This window comes from Solanum dulcamara, chromosome 5 (assembly GCF_947179165.1).
Source record: "Solanum dulcamara chromosome 5, daSolDulc1.2, whole genome shotgun sequence".
Taxonomy (NCBI): domain Eukaryota; kingdom Viridiplantae; phylum Streptophyta; class Magnoliopsida; order Solanales; family Solanaceae; genus Solanum; species Solanum dulcamara.
The window spans coordinates 65,884,960-65,906,697 of NC_077241.1; the positions used below are offsets into that span (position 1 = coordinate 65,884,960).

Here is a 21,738-nt window from a genome sequence, read left to right on the forward strand (position 1 = left end):
ACAAAAATCTATATCCCTATCAGGTGGCATACCTGGTAAGTCTGCGGGGAAAACATCCATAAACTCACGCACTATCAAAATAGACTCAATCGATGACACTTCAGAACTGTCATCCCTGAGATGTGCTAGAAAGGCTAAACAACCCTTACCCACCAACCTTTTAGCATGAAGAAAAGAGATAATCTGCACTGGGGCAGAAAGATAGTCACCCTCCCACACCAACTGATCCATCCCAGGCTTGGCTAATGTCACATTCTTAGCATTGCAGTCTAAGATAGCAAAATTTGGAGAGAGCCAAGTCATACCCAAGATTACATCAAAGTCAACCATCTCCAGAATAATCAAATCTACATAAGTTCTGCTCTCCACAAAAGTCACAAGACAAGACCTATACACTTTCTCAACTAGCACAGACTCACCAACAGGTGTAGAAACACGAATAGGCATGTCAAGTAAGTCACAATGTAAATCAAGTCCATCAGCAAATGCAGGAGATACATAAGAAAATGTGGATCCAGGATCAAACAATACGAAAGCCGAGCTATCGCAGACCAGAAGAGTACCTGTGATAACAGCATCAGATGCCTCTGCCTCTGACCTCCTAGGGAAAGCATAACAAAGGGCTCTGTCACCTGTCTGACTATTTCCCTTACCGGGCTGTACTCAAGTAGTTCCAACCTGCCCGCCACCCCGGTCGGACTGGCGACCACCGCGACCTTGGCCACCACGTCCTCCAAAATGACGGCCCCTACCATAGCCATCGCCTCCACCTCTAACTGCTGGGACTCTATAACCCTGATCATGCCAAGCCTGACTCTACCTTGGACAATATTTTCTGATATGTCCAGGCTCACCACATCCGTAACAAGTCTTAGGGTCAAGAGTGGGTCTTTGTGAAGACAAAGAAGACTTAAGATAACCCCCAAAGTTAGAAAAAGGCTGACTAGTCTTTAACGGACCTCCATCTGAAACCTGCAATGAAGACTGAATAGGATGGGTTGAATAATCTCCAGAACTTTGCCCTCTGGAGTAAGAACCAATAAACTCACCTCCTTTACGAAACTTCTTGAATGTTATCTCTTTAGTGACTTTATCTGGCTTCACCCCCTCTACCTCTATCACAAAGTCAACCACTTCCTGGAAGGATTTTGCTGAAGCAGCAACCTGTAAAGCTGGGATTCGCAAATCTGACCTCAATCCCTTCACAAAGCGGTGAATTCGCTCCTCTAGACTGAAGCAAAGCTGAGTAGCATATCTGGCTAAGGCACAAAACTTGGCCTTATAAGCGGTAATAGACATCCTCCCCTGCTCTATATTCAGGAACTCGCCTCTCCTCCTGTCCCTCAGGGTCCGGGGAATATACTTCTCCATAAAATAGTCAGAAAATGTTGCCCAGGTCATAGGTGGTGCCTCTGCTGGTCGGCACTCCACGTGAGACCGCCACCACATTTTGGCGTCTCCTTGAAACTGGTATGTCACAAACTCAACACCAAATCGCTCTACTATATCCATTTTATGAAGCAGCTCATGACAATCAATAAGGAAATCATAGGCATCCTCAGATTCAGTACCCCTGAAGACTGGGGTTTCAATTTCAAGAACTTAACAAAGAGATCATGCTGGTCACTTGTCATTACCGACCCTGTAGTCAATTGAGGAAACATGCTTGTCCCCAAGGACGCAGTCATGCGGGGAGCCATAACAGCTCTATGTTGAACTCTTGGGATATGAGGTGCTGGGGGAGCTTGTCCCTGATCGGATAACCCACTAAGATAGGTGAGAACCTGGTGGATCTTCTCTGAAGTAGGCTGGGGTGGTGCTTCCCTCTCATGAACCTGCTCCTCCTCTACCTCAACATCATCTCCAACTACCTCATCAGCCAACGGAGGGGTCGCTGCTCTTTCCCTAGCTGGCCCAGCTGTTTGGAACCTGCCTCTGGTGGGCTTTCTTCCGCGACCTCTACCACGGCCTCTCGTTGCTAATCTTTCTCTGCCTACAGCCCCAACGACTGGCTCAGGTGCTCTAGTTGCTCTAGTTCTAACCATCTGCGAAAGTAAAGTGAAGAAGGTCAGATACCAATTTATATCACCTAGATACCAATTGGATTCAAGTAATATCACGAAAGAAAGAAGGAATGGAGTTTTCCTAAAGTCCCGTAGCCTCTCAAAGAAAAGTAAAGGCGTCCCCGTACCGTTCTGCAAGACTCTACTAGACCTGTCCTTGTGTGATGAGATCACCGAACCTAAAGCTCTGATACCAAGTTTGTCACGACCCAAAATGGGCCATGAGTGGCACCCACCCTTAACCTCCTAGGTGGGAGAACCAAAGATGTGAACTCCAACTTATAAAGTATAACAACAACGCGGTAGCTCAAACTTATAAAGTAAGAATTAAAAATCCACAAGAGTTTACTACATAACGTTCCCCAAAATCTGAAAGTCATCACATTAAGGACATCTAAATTCTAAAACTAAGTCTGGAAACATCAAGCACCAAAATGAACAAATAACAAAATGTGTCCGAAAACTAAAGACACTATGCCATAACCGAGGGAATCCATCACGAGCTAGAAGGATAGCTCACCCTGAAATCCGATGATCTTGAGACTAACTAGTGCTGAGGTCGAGCCGAAGTCTGTGGAACACTCGCTGCACTCCACAAAATAAAACAAGAAAAGATACAAGTAGGGGTCAGTACAAGACAACATGTACTGAGTAGGTATCATCGGCCGACTCAAAAAAGAAATTAATATACATAAAATAATAGTGAAAAGTCAACAACAACACTTAACAGGTGACAACCAATGAACAATTACATAACCAGTCAATAATATCAAGATCACACATAAGGACTCAAGCCTCCACATCGCACTCTATTGAAATATGAGTTTTTGGAGATTGGGTAGTAATAAGTAATTTTAATTTATTTCCCTTTAATATTACCGTGCCGGAATGTGACACCCGATCCAAATATACCGTGTCGGAATATGACACCCGATCCAAATATACCGTATCGAAACGTGATACCCGATCCAAATATATCGTGTCGGAACGTGACACCCGATCCAAATATAATTAATTTATCATTCCTTATGATTACATTCCATTTCATTAACAATATTTCATCAAGCCTTCTTTATTCAAGGCACCATTTTTGATAGGGCCAGTTCAAGATTATGGATTTCGTGGCCTCGAGATTTTAGACCAATCACAACAACATATCAAACATCCAAACCACAAGAATTAAATGCGTAGTAAACTTCACACATATTACCCAATGAATATCAATCACTATTAAGAGTCTATCTATGATATAGAATAAAAACCATAACCTACCTTAACCGAAGAACTGAAGTCAAGCAAGCTAATTCACCAATGTTTTTCCCTTCTTCGAAGCCTCACGTTTCCAATCTATCAAATATACAATATTCGTAAGCAGACTAATCCGTAGATGCTAATATTATACATATATTTAATCTAAACCCAACAACTTACCCAACTCTATAATCAATTTCCTAAAACTCAAGCCTAGGGTTAAGCCCCCAATTCCTCCAATATCATAACTCTAATGATTTTCATATAATACAATACACCTAATATTTAATTACTTATCTCAATATATCAAAAGCGGAATTAAATTTCTAATGCTGTACAAAAATTCCATCACGGAATCAAAGCAACATATTTGTGAATTAACTTATATAGTAATGGATGATGAATTTTCATCTCATCAATGCTCAGTAAAAATCAAAACATTATTAAATTAATAATAATACCAATACGTGCAGTGCAACAACCAAATTTTCCCCCATTTAATTTCTTTCATTCCTCTTTCATCAGTTATCATGATAATGATAATAGTAACATGACTACCTATATTCATAATCAAATATTTAGGCGTGGATTAATTACCTGAAGCAAATTGGCGGCTTCGTTTTACGGTCGACGCCGCACAGGTAATCTTCTGCCCTTGTTCTTAATTTTTCTAATATCTTATGTATTAAAGTGATACATCTCAATAACCTATATTAATAAATAAAGTGGTATATGGTGTTAATTAAATTAACACTTTAACCCACTAATTAAATAAGTTATATAAGTTTATCCCTCGACTAAATAACCGCAATTATCGACTAGTCCAAAATACCCAATTAAGAATTTACGGAATGAGTCTTTTATGAAATAAAAAGTCCTAGTATTCAAAACGACCTAAAGGGTCGTTATAAATAATAATAATAATAATAATAATAATAATAATAATAGTAATAGTAATAATAGTAATAGTAATAATAATAATAGTAATAATAATAATAGTAATAATAGTAATAGTAATAATAAAAAATAGTAATAATAATAATAGTAATAACAGTAATAATAGTAATAATAATAATAGTAATAATTCAGCTCTGTTATTCCTGTAAGTTTACTTTGTTTTATTTAATATTTACTTACAGTATTTACGATCTGTTTTATGGTATCAGAGCTATGTTGTTGTTGTTAGCCATGCGTAGCTAAATTTCCTTGCCTAGATTATACTTATGTTTTGATAAGTTTATAGTAATTTCGTTATTAGTATTGTTATGCTCTACTTATAATATATACGTCTCTTAATCTTATTTCATAAGAATGGATTTATTTCTGGTGGTTAAGGTGAGGTGTAGAGGTCTTGTCAAATAGTTCTGATGCCGACAGACGGTCGTTCAGTCGAAGAATAGGCGTTTTAGACTATAAGGTAGTTTATTTAACAAACTCTAATAAAATCCAAAATCCTTAGCATAATATCCTTGTTATAATTACATGATTATGCTTTACGGACTTAGAAATCTATATATTATAATATAGAAGTCCTCTAGCTTCTAGAAGTCCTCCAGCTTCTAGAAGAAGCCTCTTCTCAAAGTGATGACAATGGATACATGCTACATCCAAAGGGACGAGTCTATTTACATCCGTTTGATTAAAATCCTAATTGAGTGTATTAAAACACAGAATAATTAGTTTTCCAAGTAGAGATACATAGTATCAGAATTATTTGGAAGAAAAAGATGAGTCTCTAAAAGAGATGGAATATCTTTTGATTTAAATCAAAGTGGACCCCACTCCATCAAAAGTTTCTTAACTTATTCGGAAAAGAAGACATACAGCTTTTTGACAACTCAAAAGAAGTGGACCCTCTTAAAGACAGACATCTACCAACTAATGGACCTTCAAAGATAAGATAATCCTCAACAGCCAATCAAATGAAGGCCTCAAGGATTCTCATTATCTCTTTCAGTCTATATAAAGACTTATAAAATTTCATAGCAAGGGATCAAAAAATTTACAATCAAAATTTCTCTTAGTCTTGCCCTTTTGTAATCATGTTTGTAATGCTTTCGCTCCATCAGTAATAATTCAGCTCTGTTATTCCTGTAAGTTTACTTTGTTTTATTTAATATTTACTTACAGTATTTACGATCCATTTTATGGTATCAGAGCAATTAACAACTTGATAGTTTCGAGGCAATTGTTGATAGCAATTGTAGATTCACAACTCTTAATATTATATTTTTTAAATAGGGAAAAATTTCCCAACTGATAAATTTTTTCAAAAGGTTCTTTGAGAATAGACCAATTTTGTAAATTATTTTCTACCTTAGAGATAGACAAATTAACATTATTAACAATATACTGATGATTGTTCATTTATGAGGGTAAGCCTTTGATTATACTATGTGAGAAGATAAGTGAATAGTAATAGTTAGTACTTAGGAAAGTTATGATCGAATTATAATATATAGATTTCTAAGTCCGTAAAGCATAATCATGTAATTATAACAAGGATATTATGCTAAGAATTTTAGATTTTATTAGAGTTTGTCAAATAAACTACCTTATAGTCTAAAACGCCTATTCTTCGACTGAACGATCGTCTGTCGGCATCGGAACTATTTGACAAGACCTCTACACCTCACCTTAACCACCAGAAATAAATCCATGCTTATGAAATAAGACTAAGAGACGTATATATTATAAGTAGAGCATAACCATACTAAGAACTAGATTACTATAAACTTATCAAAACATAAGTATAATCTAGTCAAGGAAATTTAGCTACGCATGGCTAACAACAACAACATAGCTCTGATACCATAAAATGGATCATAAATACTGTAAGTAAATATTAAATAAAATAAAGTAAACTTACAGGAATAACAGAGCTGAATTATTACTAAGGATCAATATCAGTGTTGGCATCTTCGGTTTCATCAGAGAGAATAGCTTTTGAAGTAGTTCCTTCATAATAGTTGACCTCCTTTTGAATTTGGTTTGTGAGACTTTCAATCTCTAATTTGTGAAGTCGTGCTTTTATCTCTCTAATGTCATTTTTGAGAGTTTTGACTTTGCTTCTCAAGAGCTCTATAGAAGGTTCTTCTCTCTTAGAGTCAAATCTTCCCATGATTTGCTTCATGCTTAAAAGAGTTACTTCAGGCTTTTCTTCCTTTGGTTGAGTAACCAAGTTTTGTAATTCAATTAGATACTTTCTCCTAGCTTCTTCATCTTGAATGTGTTCAATAGTGGAGAATAAAGTTTCAATAGAACTTTCATATATTACATTGATAGAAGTGCTATCACACATGCAAAAGACTCCATTGTAATTGCATTCTGAATTATCTTCTTCAGAAGTAGTATTATGAGCCACATTTAAAAACTCGTTATCACTTTCGTCTTCTGTCGATTATTATGGCTCAGATTCAGATTTTCTTCTTCTATAATACAGAAGAGTTTTTGCTTGGTTTCATCGTCTACTTCCAATAGACTGACTTTCTTTCTTTTCTTTTTGTTTCTAGGGCATTCGTTGGATCTGTGTCCCCTTTTACCACATGTCCAGCAAGTGTCTTCAGATGATTCTCTCAAGAATGATTCTGGGGTTGGCGTAGATATGATTCAAATTTGCTATGGATATGGGTAAAACTAGTATTAAAAGTACTAGATTAGAAGAGGTAGATGTACCTCAAAACCTTAATTTATTAAACAAATGGACTATTCCAAAAATTGATACTAAAACCATATATGACTATGGATTGTTTGATAAATTTTCTACTAAACAGTTAATAAAAACAACTGAACAATCTTTAGCTCTTAATTCTGACGAGCAAACTATTTGTTTATTAAATAAACAAGATATAGAATCATATAGATCTAAATATAATTTTATGCATATAGGCATGGTTCAAATTGCTTTTAAACCATTAACTCTTAAAGGGTTACCAGAAACTTTTCTAGCCGCACTAAGGGATGCTAGAAATTTAAATTTTAGACAATCGTTAAATGGGTTCTTTTGAATCAATGGTAGCATATGGCCCAATTTATTTCAATACACAACCTAACCTACAATTATCTTTGTCGGATGTAAATATCTTAGATGCCTTAACATTAAATGTTAAAACACATGGTTATAACTATGTTCCAGGTTCTGAGTTAATATGTTTGTCCTATAGAATTTATTTCAAACTATTATCTACTTTGAATCCTAGATGTAAATTATATGATACATCTAATCAAACTATATTAGTTGAAACTAATTTTACTAAATCTAAAGTCACTACTAGAAGACCTATTCGATGGGAAGAAATTAATTTCCCAACCACATGGACTTTAGAATCAGTTATAGCACCTAATCAAATTACCAATAACTTGACTAATAGTGAATATTCTCACATAACTCAAAATCCTGATGGAAAAATTTGTATCCAGTTCTCTGATAATAAAACTCCTCTGTATAACCGAAGGTCATTTTCTGGATATAGATCTTTACCTGAGATTCAGCATATTTCCCCTATTTGTTCAGAAACTCATGTCTATGGACCAGCCCGTAATAGATCTTTATCTTTGCATACGTTAACTGATACTTTGAGTGAAAAACAGGTTGAACGAGTTAAAATTAACCCTGTCACTAATATTGTACAGGCTACAGAAAAATTGTCTGATTTAGATCCAACTGCATCAGAAATGGATTTTGACCCTAATGAGAATATTGATAGAAATAAACTCTGAATTATGATGACACAACCAATAGCTTTTAGTCTAGGATCCCTGGCACGTCAACATATTCAGAAAGAATTTCATCAAACTAAATGGAACAAGTTTAAAACTTGTTTTTTTGAGACTTATAGTCAAACTGATTTACATAGTATTTTCCAAGAATTCTATGAATTTTGTGCACTGCATAATAAAATTATGTATTTTGTCCAATGGTTTATAATCACCTATTTATCATTATATGTCAAAGTTCTAGAATAATGAACTTTTAAAGATAGCACTGGTAATATTATTAAGGCTATTTATCCGCCCAAAACCTTTTATTTTGCCTAATAATACAGGTCTCACCTTTTCGGCTTTTCAAAATTTTATTGAAAATGATGTCGCAAAAATTAGCATAAAGAAAATTAATAATTTGATTGCTCAAATAATTATTTGAGTCTTTATGTTAAAGTCATTGGTGAACACATTAGTTCTCTTGGTGCTAAACTTGAGCAATTAATTTTGCTAATAAAAATATTAAATAGAAACCAACCTTCTGACATAGCCTCCACATCGGAGAACAAGGTCATTTTTCAGACTCCTACTCATATCCATCGTCCTATAGAGGTAAAGGATTTCAAATCTAAGTCATTAACCGATTTAGAAGCACTTCTTGAAAACAAATTAGCAAATTTAAATGCTAAACCTATTGGCATGATAGCCAACCCTCCAATAGAAGATGATATTTCTGAACTTAAGCCTTTTAAATCTAAAGGCACTAAAATGAATTCTAAGTTTAAATCCAGTAGTAGATATGTTACTAAACCTTCTATGTTAACCTATTATTATCCTCGCCCTACTCCTCAAGATGTTCTCATAGAGGAAAGAGATTGGATCCAAACCAATATATCTTATAATGGTGATCAAATTTATGAATGGAATGTGGATGGCTTAACTGATAGACAAGTCTCCATTCTTCTACATAGAATGTTAATGTACGCCACCATTTGTAAATCAACAAATCACAATAATGACCATACCACTTGTAAAATGATAGTGGCAGGATTTACAAGCCAATTACGAGGTTGGTGGGATACTTTTTTAACAAACAATGCCCGTACAACTATCACTTCTTCAGTAAAAAGAGAAGTAGTAACAGAGGCCGTTGTCTCTGAAGAAGGAACATCTCAAAGACCAGTCGAAAATGTTCGACAAGATGCGGTTTATACTTTGGTTCTAACCATATTAGAATATTTTAATGGAAGATTTACCAACCAAAATGAGACTCTTAGAACACTTCTAAATGGACTCCGTTGCAGACATTTAGGTGAATTTGGGTGGTATAAAGACATCTTTTTAAGTCGAGTAATGGACTTGCCAGAGAGCAATAATATTCATTGGAAGACTAAGTTTATAGATGGCCTTCCTCCTTTATTTGCAGAAAAAGTTCGAAAAACTCTACAAGGAACTCATTCTGCTATCCCGTATGACATCTTCACTTATGGCCAGTTAATTGGCCCTTGCACCCAAGAAGGATTAAATCTATGCAATGAGCTTAAATTAGCTCAGCAATTAAAGGCAAAAAGCAAATCAGAGAAGTCTCAATTAGGAGATTTTTGTACTCAATTTGCTGTTGCAGGCCCTTCTCAAAAATCAGGTAAAAAATTTAAAAAAACATCATCGTTCTAGGGAAGATAAACCCTATAAATATCGCCGGAGCAAGGAAAAATGTGAGACTAAAAGAGCTCACCGTAAATCTACTAGATTTACAAAAAAATACTCTAAGAGAGATCTTAGCAAAGTAAAATGTTATGAGTGTGGTCAATATGGGCATATTGCTCCAAATTATAAATTACAAAAACTTAAAAGCTTAAATCTTACTGAAGATATTCATGATAAAGTTTATAGTTTATTATACACTTCAGGTTCAGAATCTAATTATTCCTCTGAGACCGAATCAAGTACTGAAGAATCTGAAAGTGAAATTGCACTTATTAATTTGTCTGATAATGAGAATGAAGCCTCTCCTAAATGTGGTATTTATTGCACAGGTAATAATTGTTCTTGCAAAACTGATAAGTTTTATAAATTACAGTCTCAATTTCAAGATTTGAATATGCATACTATCACTTCTGATAATGTAATTGAACTACTAAAAAACAATTCTGATGAAGAAACTAGGAGCAAAATCATTAATATGGCTTCGGCAACCAGCTCTCAGTCTAATAAAACTAAAATAAAAATTGATATTGATTCAAAACCATACTCTTTAACATAAGTTTTGGATCGTCTTGATATAAAGATCAATACCACTCTAAGAGATACCTCTTTAAATGATTTAAAATTTGAAGTTGAAAAACTTAAACAAGAAATTAAGTCTTTTAAACAAAGTCAGCTTATTCATAATCATCGAATTTCTCAATTAGAAAACCTGGATCATATAGAACCACCACCTTCTATTGACAAAGGAAAAGGTATTCTCGATAAAGAAGAATACATAGAAGATATTACTGAAACTCCTAAATCAGATTCATTTTTAGGAATGTTACAGATTGTAACTGCGCATAGATGGTATATAAAATATACCATTTTAATTAATAATGAGTTTACTATTACTAATACAACAATATTGACAGCGGAGCAAATGTTACTTGTATTCAAGAAGGATTGATTCCTTCCAGATATTTTGAAAAAACAACTCATGCGGTCAAATCTGCATTCGGTCATGCCTTAGATATAAAATATAAACTATCTAACACATATATTTGTCAGAATAAAGTCTGCATTCCTCATTTTTTCTTATTGGTAAAAGATCAAATGCATCCTCCAATTATACTTGAAATTCCTTTCATTAATACTATATATCCTTTCTCTAAAATAGATTCCAAAGGATTTACAGATAGTTATAAAAACAAGGATATCTCATTTTCATTTATAACTGAACCAGTTACTAGAGTTATTAATGCCTTAATTGATATGAAACAAAAGCATGTGAATTATTTACAACTGGAAATTTGCAGTTTAAATATTCTCGATATATTGAAACCTACTAAGGTACAAGAAAAAATTAAATTAATTTCTAAATAATTAGCAATTGATGTTTGTGCTGACCATCCTAGTGCTTTTTGAAATAGAAAAAAGCATATTGTCACTCTTTCATATGAAGACAATTTCAGTGAAGATAATATTCCCACTAAATCTCGTCCCTGTTAGATGAATAGTGAGTTAGTGGAATTTTGTAAAAAAGAAATTGATAATCTTTTACAAAAGGGTTTGATTAAACCCTCCAAGTCACCATGGTCTTGTACTGCCTTTTATATTAATAATACTGCAGAAAAAGAACGTGGTATGCCTAGGTTAGTAATAAATTACTTAGATATCCTATTCCAAATAAAAGAGATTTATTATCTAGATTATATGACGCCAATATTTTCTCAAAATTTGACTTAAAATCCAGATATTGGCAAATTCAGATTTTTAAAGAGCATACTTATAGAACTGCTTTTAATGTACCTTTTGGGCAATATGAATGGAACGTAATGCCTTTTGGTTAAAAAATGCCCCATCTGAATTCCAGAAAATAATGAATGATATTTTTAACCCCTATCTGGATTTTATTATTGTTTATATTGATGATATTTTAGTCTACTCAAAGACGTTTGAAACTCATATTAAACATCTTGATATCTTCAAAAGAATTGTAATACAAAATGATTTGGTTATATCCAGGCCCAAAATGAGTCTATTTCAAACAGAAGTTAGATTTCTTGGACATAATATTTGTCAAGGTAAAATCACACCTATTCAACGGTCAATTGATTTTGCTTTAAACTTTCCTGATATAATTACGGATAGAACTATGCTTCAAAGATTTTTGGAAAGCTTAAATTATATTTCACCATTTTATAAAAATCTGTCTAGAGACTTATCACCATTATATGAAAGGTTAAAAAAAAATCATAAACATCCTTGGACTGATAGTCTAACAGAACTCGTTAAAGCAGTTAAACAGAGGGTAAAATCCTTACCTTGTTTAACATTGACCAACCCAGCCTGGCCAAAGATTATCGAAACAAATGCTTCTAATATTGGTTATGGAGGGATATTTAAACAAGTAAATCCTAACGATAAACATAAATATCTTATAAGATTCCATTCGGGTAAATGGACTGAGGCCCAACGCAAATATGCAATAGTGGCCCATGAAATGTTATGTATAGTTAAATGTGTTTTAAAATTTTAGGATGATTTATATAATCAAAGATTCTTGATTAAAACAGACGCCCAATCGGTAAAATACATGTTTGATAAAGATTTTAAGCATGATGCTTCAAAATTAATATTTGCTAGGTGACAGGCTCAGTTAGCCCCATTCGACTTTGATATTCAGTATAAAAAGGGAATTGATAATTCTTTACCAGATTTTTTTTCTAGGGAATACTTAACAAATTAATCATGCATTATTTTGCAGCTTTCTTTGAAGACAAAACTCTTATAACAATCTTAAAGGCTATCCCTTTAGGAGAAGATAATCAAACCAAGATTTTGGATAAAATCATAGAAAAAATTATCAAAGAAGAAATGGAATCATTTAATTTCTCTATTCATTTCTATGAAGACGATGAAGGACCCTACTATCTTGATACAGATGACTTCTTCGAATATCATTAATAGTTTATATTTGCAGATATGGCAGACCCACCGTGGTCTATAATCAGAAGAAAAAATACTACTCGAGGTAGAGGCAGGGGAAGATCGGCCCCTACACAAAGGCCATCATATAGCTCATCATCATCATCCAGCAATTTTTCTGTTCATCAACCCAGAAAGAAGATATTTCTTCAATCAATCTGAAAGATATTCCAGAAAAAAGTTCGTTATATGGACAACTGAAAGCATACTTGGAATTGAAAAAGCAAAAAGATACTTTTGCTACAATAACAAAAGAAATCGATGATAATAAGAATTATGAAGAAGTACCCATAAAAGAAATAATATTTCTTTTAGAAAATTCTGATATTCAGAGGCAAGATGAACCCTGGAAGATTTTCCAGCGATACTTGGTTCGGGGATTATATTTCCCAGGAGAGTCATACAAAACTCGAACATATTATGAAACAATCTTAATCAAAATAGGAAGTGCTGACTTCCAATATTTTACCACAGAAGAGAACATTTATAACTTCTGAAAAGTCATTATCAGACAAATTATATTTGTTGAAGAACGGAGAATCTCCACAATGAACGAACAACAGGTTTGTGTTAATAACATGAACATCAATCTTACTTATTGGGATTATATCCAAGCTTTTCACAAAGTTTTCTATTACAACAATGATAAACATAAACACACCTGGTTCATAAAGGTTTGTTCAAAGGTTTTTGAAGGACCAATTCCAAACTGGTTCATAAGATGGTGGACATTCCACGGTCCCACAGTAAAGATTTTACCGCATATCTATCTTAACTTTTATAAAGAATGGACAAAGATTTCTCCATTTTTAACAGAATTATACTTAGCTGATCATGTAAGCAATCTCGATAAAATCGATCAGATGTATTTCTTTATTGAGTTTTCTATACCATGGATCCATAAATGGCTTCCAGAAGTGGGATATACCCCAGACGAAAAAATACCATGTCTTTATCGTGTGTATTATAATAATTTCTAGGATAAATTAACAAGAAATGATCCCAAAACTAAACAACCTTATGGTCAAGAACTCATTGATACTATTAAAGCAAAGCTCCAAAAATATACTGAGCATCCTCAAAAGAACTTGGTGGCTGACAATTCAGTCAAACATATTGCTCGAAGAATTTCAGTTCAGCAAGGTGATAAAACTGAACTAAATAATGACTATTTAGAAGAAGTCAAAAGAAATTTACTTCAGACTCTAACACAATATGATAAATCAGACACTTCCATGAAAAGTGACACAAGCGATGATATCGCTGATGCTCAGTCTGATGGGCCTCGACATGTATTGTCAGAAAGTGAACTTGAGAAGGTAAAAGAATTTCTTGAATCTCTACGAGATAAGGAAGAATTTCTTCGTACAACTGAAAAGGAAAAGGAAAGGCAGAATGAGACGGCCACTAAAAACTATCAAGAGATTAAAAAGATGGTGGGCCATGCGAGGATATATCCCCACCAATTTCAAATGGATACAAATTATATTTGTAACCCCAGTAGAAATATTGTATGTACACAGTAAATATACTATTTTAGAAACCTACATAAGGGACCCACTTGTACTATTCAGGGACCCATATGAAGACTACCTTTCTTTTTGTGTGTCTACTTAGCCCTCCTATAAAAAGGGCATTTCATTTAACTTCTTAGGCAGAGTTTGTTTACTCCCCTTCTCTCTCTACTACTATCTTCTCTCCCTTTTCTCTTGTAAGCATAATCTATTGTGAGATATTAATAAAAGTTTGCAGTTTGGAATAGCCTCTGATTATAGACCACGGTGAGTCGACCATATCTGCAAATATAGACTATTAATGATATTCAAAGAAATCATTTGTATCAAGATAGTAGGGACTTTCATCGTCCTCATAGGAATGGATAGAGAAATGAAATGATTCCATTTCTTTTTTGATAATATTTTCTATGATTTTATCCAGAATCTTGGTTTGAATGTCTTCTCCTAATGGGATAGCCTTTAAGATTGTTATAAATGTTTTGTCTTCAAAGAAAGCTGCGAAATAATGCATGATTAATTTGTCAAGTATTCCCTAGATAAAAAATCTGGTAAAGAATTATCAATTTCCTTTTTATACTAAATATCAAAGTCGAATGGGTCTAATTAAGCCTGCCACCTAGCAAATATTAATTTTGAAGCATCATGCTTAAAATCTTTATCAAACATGTATTTTACCGATTGGGCATTTGTTTTAATCAAGAATCTTTAATTATATAAATCATTCTGAAATTTTAAAACACATTTAACTATACATAACATTTCATGGGCCACTGTTGTATATTTACGTTGGGCCTCGGTCCATTTACCTAAATGGAATCTTATAAGATATTCATGTTTATCGTTGGGATTTACTTGTTTAAGTATTCCTCCATAACTAATATTAGAAGCATCCGTTTCAATAATCTTTGGCCAAGCTGGGTTAGCCAATGATAAACAAGGTAAGGATTTTACCCGCTATTTAACTGACTTTACGAGTTCTGTTAGACTATCAGTCCAAGGAAGTTTATGATTTTTTTAACCTTTCATATAATGATGATAAGTCTCTAGACAGGTTTTTATAAAATGGTGAAATATAATTTAAGCTTCCCAAAAATCTTTGAAGCATAGTTCGATCCGTGATTATATCAGGAAATTTTGAAGCAAAATCAATTGACCGTTGAATATGTGTGATTTTACCTTGACAAATATTATGTCCAAGAAATCTAACTTCTGTTTGAAATAGACTCATTTTGGGACTAGATATAACCAAACCATTTTGTATTACAATTCTTTTGAAGATGTCAAGATGTTTAATATGAGTTTCAAACGTCTTTGAGTAGACTAAAATATCATCAATATAAACAATGATAAAATTTAGATAGGGGTTAAAAATATCATTTATTATTTTCTGGAATTCAGATGGGGCATTTTTTAACCAAAAGGCATTACGTTCCATTCATATTGCCCAAAAGGTACATTAAAATCAGTTTTATAAGTATGCTCTTTAAAAATCTGAATTTGTCAATATCCTGATTTTAAGTCAAATTTTGAGAAAATATTGGCGTCATATATCTGGATAATAAATCTCTTTTATTTGGAATAGGATATCTAATCCATTTTAAATATTTGTTTAATAGTTTGTAATTTATTACTAACCTAGGTATACCACGTTCTTTTTCTGCAGCATTATTAACATAAAAGGCAGTACAAGACTATGGGGACTTGGAGGGTTTAATCAAACCCTTTTGTAGAAGAACATCAATTTCTTTTTTACAAAATTCCACTAACTCACTATTCATCTAACAGGGATGAGATTTAGTGGGAATATTATCTTCACTGAAATTGTCTTCATATGAAAGAGTGACAATATGCTTTTTTCTATTCCAAAAAGCACTAGGATGGTCAGCACAAACATCAATTGCTAATTATTTAGAAATTAATTTAATTTTTTCTTGTACCTTAGTAGGTTTCAATATATCGAGAATATTTAAACTGCAAATTTCCAGTTGTAAATAATTCACATGCTTTTGTTTCATATCAATTAAAGCATTAATACCTCTAGTAACTGGTTCAGTTATAAATAAAAAGGAGATATCCTTGTTTTTATAACTAGCTGTAAATCCTTTGGAATCTATTTTAGAAAAAGGATATATAGTATCAATAAAAGGAGTTCAAGTATAATTGGAGGATGCATTTGATCTTTTACCAATAAGAAAAAATGAGGAATACAGACTTTATTCTGACAAATATATGTGTTAGATAGTTTATATTTTATATCTAAGGCATGACCGAATGCAGATTTAACCTCATGTGTTATTTTTTTCAAAATATCTAGAAGGAATTAATCCTTCTTGAATACAACTAACATCTGCTCCGCTGTCAATCATAGCTGTGTTAGTAATAGTAAACTCATTATTAATTAAAATGGTACATTTAATATACCATCTATGCGTAGTTACAATTTGTAACATTCCTAAAAATGAATCTGGTTTAGGAGTTTCAATAATTTCTTCTTTTTCATCAAGAATACCTTTTCCTTTATCAATAGAAGGTGGTGATACTATATGATCAAGGTTTTTCTAATTGAGAAATCCAATGATTATGAATAATTTGGCTTTGATTAAGAAATTTAATTTCTTGTTTAAGTTTTTCAACTTTAAATTTCAAATCATCTAAAGAGGTATCTCTTACAGTGGTATTAGTCTTTGTATCAAGATGAACCAAAACTTCTGTTAAAGAGTATAGTTTTGAATCAATATCAATTTTTGTTTTAGTTTTATTAGACTGGAAGCTGGTTGCACAAGCCATATTAATGATTTTGCTCCTAGTTTCTTCATCAGAATTGTTTTTTAGTAGTTCAATTACATTGTCAGAAGTGATAGTATGCATATTCAAATCTTGAAATTGAGACTGTAGTTTATAAAACTAATCAGTTTTGCAAGAACAATTATTACCTGTGCAATTAACACTACATTTAGGAGAAGCTACATTCTCATTATCAGAAAAATCAATAAGTGAACCTTCACTTTCAGATTCTTCAGTATTTGATTCGGTCTCAGAGGAATAATTTGATTCTGAACCCGAAGTATATAATAAACCATAAACTTTATCATGAATATCTTCAGCAAGGTTTAAGCTTTTTAGTTTTTGTAATTTACAATTTAGAGCAATATGCCCATATTGACCACACTCATAGCATTTTATTTTGCTAAGATCTCTTTTAGAATAATTTTTTGTAAATCTAGTAGATTTACAGTGAGTTCTTCTTGCCTCATGTTTTTCTCTACTCCGGTGATATTTATAGGATCTATCTTCCCTAGAACGATGATGTTTTTTGAATTTTTTACCCGATTTATGAGAAGGGCCTGCTACAGCAAATTGAGTACAAAAATCTCCAAATTGAGACTTCTCTGTTTTGCTTTTTGCCTTTAATTGTTGAGCTAGTTTAAGCTCATTGCATAGATTTAGTCCTTCTTAAGTGCAAGTGCCAATTAAGTGAAGATATCATAAGGGATAGCAGAATGAGTTCCTCGTAGAGTTTTTCGAACTCTTTTTGCAAATAAAGAAGGAAGGCCATCTATAAACTTAGTCTTCCAATGAATATTATTGCTTTCTGGCAAGTCCATTACTCGACTTAAAAAGGTATATTTATACCACCTAAATTCTCCTAAATATCTACAACGGAGTCCATTTAGAAGTGTCCTAAGGGTTTCATTTTGGTTGGTAAATGTACCATTAAAATGTTCTAGTATGGTGAGTACCAAGTATAAACAGCATCTTGTCGAACATTCTTGACAGGTCTTTGAGATGTCCCTTCTTCATAGACGACTGCCTCTGTTGTTACTTCTCTTTTTATTAAAGAAGTTATAGCCGTACGGACATCATTTGTTAGAAAATTATCCCACCAGTCTCGTAATTGACCTGTAAATCCTGCTACTATCATTTTACAAGTGGTATGATCACTGTTATGATTTGTAGATTTACAAATGGTGGCGTACATTAACATTCTATGTAGAAGAATAGAGACCTGTCTATCAGTTAGGCTGTCAACATTCCATTCATAAATTTGATCACCACTATAAGATATATTGGTTTTGATCCAATCTCTTTCTTCTATGAGAACATCTTGAGGAGTAGGGCGAGGATAATAATAGGTTAGCATAGAAGGTTTAGTAGCATATCTACTATCGTATTTAAACTTAGAATTCATTTTAGTGCCTTTGGATTTAAATGGCTTAAGTTCAGAAATATCGTCCTCAATTGGAGGGTTGGCTATCATGCCAATAGGTTTGGCATTTAAGTTTGTGTAACATCCCCTAAAAACGTTGTATACGATGTTTTAATTTTTGCCTAAACATGATACAACCTCAGTATTTTGGTCATAACTTTTCATAGGAATATCCAAATTGAGTGATTCAAATTTCTAAGTAACAACTAGATCATTACCTACAATATTTATGAGACCATATTTTAAGATTCGGAGGTTAAGTAGGTCAAATAAATTAATCTTTGTAAGGTAGGATGCTGTGACGGAAATGAGTATTTATAGAAGAAAAATCATATATCACTGTAGGTTTATCCAAATTGGTTGATTCTTGAACGCTATGAAACTAGACTTCCATATCTATAATTCTTATGAAGACACCAAATCCTAATAAGGAATTTATCTTATTCAAACGCAGCTCCCAAAAAGAGTATTCTGTCAAAGATAACTCATTTCACCTACCATAGAAAGATCTAGATACATTTGACTTGAAAGCTTTGACTCCAAATAAATGTTTATGAAAGAAATATTTATGATCAAAAAGGGAGTCTTATGAAATGAAAGAATGATGAAATGATATGAATGATGAATTCTTTATGCAATAAGGACAATTCTTGCATATTTGAATTATCAAATGTTTTAATGAGCTATTCTACCGAATATGATGTTTGAATTCTCAAGTTATATGCTATGAATATTTTGAAGTATTAAACTATTTCGTGGGATTGACTTAGCACCGAATGAGGCATTGAGGTGGGATTCGGTAAGGGAATCCTAGTAGCAACCCCTTGTCTCATTAACTATGTGCCAACATAGGAGCCCTTGTAGGCTTAGGCTAATGGATCCATAAATAGCCCTTAAAGTTAAAGTTAAATAAATGAATGAAGTTGACGGAGTTCTACCCGGCAAGTAGTCTCCCCGGCCAACGTAGGGGGTTATGTTGGATTCCATGTAATAGCTCGCATGGTCTTAAATGTCGGATATGGTTAATTTCCCACAAAATGAATGTTTTAAAGGATATCTATATGATTTATTATGCATACATTAAATTATGTTCCATATTACATAAATGTTTTAATGTTTCCTTAATGTTCATGCATCCTTACATACTTAGTACATTCAAAGTACTAACGCATACTCTTTTGACTACATGATATCACCATGTAGGGATCGGTGCTCCTCCTCGTTCTCCTCCACGTGGCTAGTTGATATTCCATTGGAGACTACTTTTGGTGAGTTCCCATGTTCCGGGAATAATACTCTTTTATCTTTCTAGTTTATGATATATTAAGATATTTTATTATGACTTTTCTTCTATTATGATTAAGGGTGAGCTAGGGACTTGTCTTAGTCCCGTTAAATCTAATAGTTAGAGGTATTGTTGGACATATGTAAGTTGAAGATTTACTATTATGATTTCCGCTTGTTTATTTATCATCATTACCTATGAAAGGCTAAAAGAATGCTAAGAGGCTTGATTGAGATACTTTCGGGTTCCTCATTCGCCATGTCACGTCTAGGCTCTAGGCTTGGATCGTGACAGTTTGCTAATTTCTTTTCAAAAAGTGCTTCTAAATCAGTTAATGACTTAGATTTGAAATCCTTTACCTCTATAGGACGCTGAATATGAGTCGGAGTCTGAAAAATGGCCTTATTTTCTGATGTGGAGGCTATGTCAGAAGGTTGGTTTCTATTTAATATTTTGACTAGCAAGATTAATTGCTCAAGTTTAGCATCAAGAGAACTAATGTGTTCACCAATGACTTTAACATAAAGACTCAAATAATTATTTTGAGCAATCAAATTATTAATTTCCTTATGCTAATTTTTGCGACATCATTTTCAATAAAATTTTGAAAGGCCGAAAAGGTGAGACCTGTAGTATTAGGCAAGATAAAATGGTTTTGAGGTGGATAAATAGCCTTAATAATATTATCAGTGCTATCTTTAAAAGTTCGTTGTTCTAGAACTTTGACATACAAGGGTAAATAGGTGGTTATAAACCAAGGGACAAAATTCATAATTTTATTATGCAGTGCACAAAATTAATAGAATTCTTGGGAAATATTATGGAAATCATCTTGGCTATAAGTCTCAAAACACCAAGTTTTAAACTTGTTCCATTTATTTTGATGAAATTCTTTTGAATATGTTGACGTGCCAGGGATCCTGGACTAAAATCTATTTGGTGTGTCATCATAATTCAGAGTTTATTTCTATCAATACCCTCATTAGAGTCAAAATCCATTTCTGATGTAGTTGGATCTAAATCAGACAATTTATCTATAGCTTGTACAATATTAGTGACAGGGTTAATTTTAACTCGTTCAACCTGTTTTTCACTCAAAGTATCACTTAAAGTGTGCAAAGATAAAGCTTTATTACGGGCTGGTCCATAGACAGGTGTTTCTGAACAAATAGGGGAAATATGTTGAATCTTAGGTAAAGATCTATATCTAGAAAATGACCTTCGGTTATACAGAGGAGTTTTATAAATTGAAGTTTTACTATCAAAAAACTGGATATAAATTTTTCCATCAGGATTTTGAGTTATGTGAGAATATTCACTATTAGTCAAGTTATTGGTAACTTGATTGGGTGCTATAACAGATTCTAAAGTCCATGTGGAATAGGTCTTCTAGTAATGACTTTTGATTTCGTAAAATTAATTTTGACTAATATAGTCTGATTAGATGTATCATATAATTTACATTGCGGATTTAAAGTAGATAATAGTTTGAAATAGATTCTATAAGATAAACATATTAACTCAGAACCTGGAACATAGTTATAACCATGTGTTTTAACATTTAATGTTAGAGCGTCAAGAATATTAACATCTGACAGTGATAATTGAAGATTAGGTTATGTATTGAAATAAACTAGACCGTACGCCACAGTTGATTCAATAGAACCCATTAAAGATTGTCTAAAATTTAAATTTCTAGCATCTCTTAGTGCAGGTAGGAAAGTTTCTAGTAACCCTTTAAGAGTTAATGGTTTAAAAGCAATTTGAACCATGCCTATATGCATGAAATTATATTTAGACCTATAATGCTCAATATCTTGTTTATTTAATAAACAAATAGTTTGCTCATCTAAATTAAGAGCTAAAGATTGTTCAGTTGTTTTTATTAACTCTTTAGTTAAAAATTTATCAAACCATCCATAGTCATATATGGTTTTAGTATCAATTTTTGGAATAGTCCATTTGTTTAATAAATCAAGGTTTTGAGGTATATCTACCTCTTCTAATCTAGTACTTTTAATACTTATTTCTCCAATA

General features: G+C 33.0%; 2 pseudogenes; one reads left to right on the plus strand and one right to left on the minus strand.

The window, feature by feature from the left end:
- The first annotated feature begins 8,783 nt into the window (after positions 1-8,783).
- On the plus strand, positions 8,784-14,218 carry LOC129890671 (uncharacterized; annotated as a pseudogene).
- A 209-nt stretch (positions 14,219-14,427) lies between these two features.
- Positions 14,428-18,131, minus strand: LOC129890672 (uncharacterized; annotated as a pseudogene).
- Between the last annotated feature and the right edge of the window lie 3,607 nt (positions 18,132-21,738).